The sequence below is a fragment of the Oncorhynchus kisutch genome, unplaced genomic scaffold (genome assembly GCF_002021735.2).
Source record: "Oncorhynchus kisutch isolate 150728-3 unplaced genomic scaffold, Okis_V2 scaffold2060, whole genome shotgun sequence".
NCBI classification, from domain to species: Eukaryota; Metazoa; Chordata; class Actinopteri; order Salmoniformes; family Salmonidae; genus Oncorhynchus; species Oncorhynchus kisutch.
In genome coordinates, this window is record NW_022264005.1 from 1 (window position 1) to 518 (window position 518).

Genomic DNA, 518 nt, shown 5'->3' on the forward strand with positions numbered 1-518 from the left:
GAGAGAGAGGACAGAGAGAGAGAGGGAGAGAGGAGAGAGAGGAGAGAGAGGGAGAGGGAGAGCGAGAGAGGGAGAGAGGGAGAGAGGGAGAGAGAGACAGAGAGGAGAGAGGAGAGAGAGAGAGAGAAAGTGTATTAATATGATTTCAAATTCTGTTTCAAGGTTGTGAGGCATTGACAGAGCACCGTAATACATCTGTCATACTGATCAAGTCTTTCAATTGGCCATAATGGTTTGGATTCAGAGCAGAGATAAGGAGAGGAGGAGAAGAATGGAGAGGCAGAGGAAAGACTGAGAGGAGAGGAGGAGGAGGGGAGGAGAGAGAAGATGAGGAGAGGAGGAGGAGGGGAGGAGAGAAGAAAAGCATTGAATAGGACAGCATGAACAATTTTCTAAAAGAGACCCAAACAAAAGACATTAGGTGACAGAGAAATGTGACAGACTTGGTCTCTCTGTGTGTGTGTCTGTGTGTGTGTGTCTGTGTGTGTGTGTGTGTGTGTGTGTGTGTGTTCACTCAC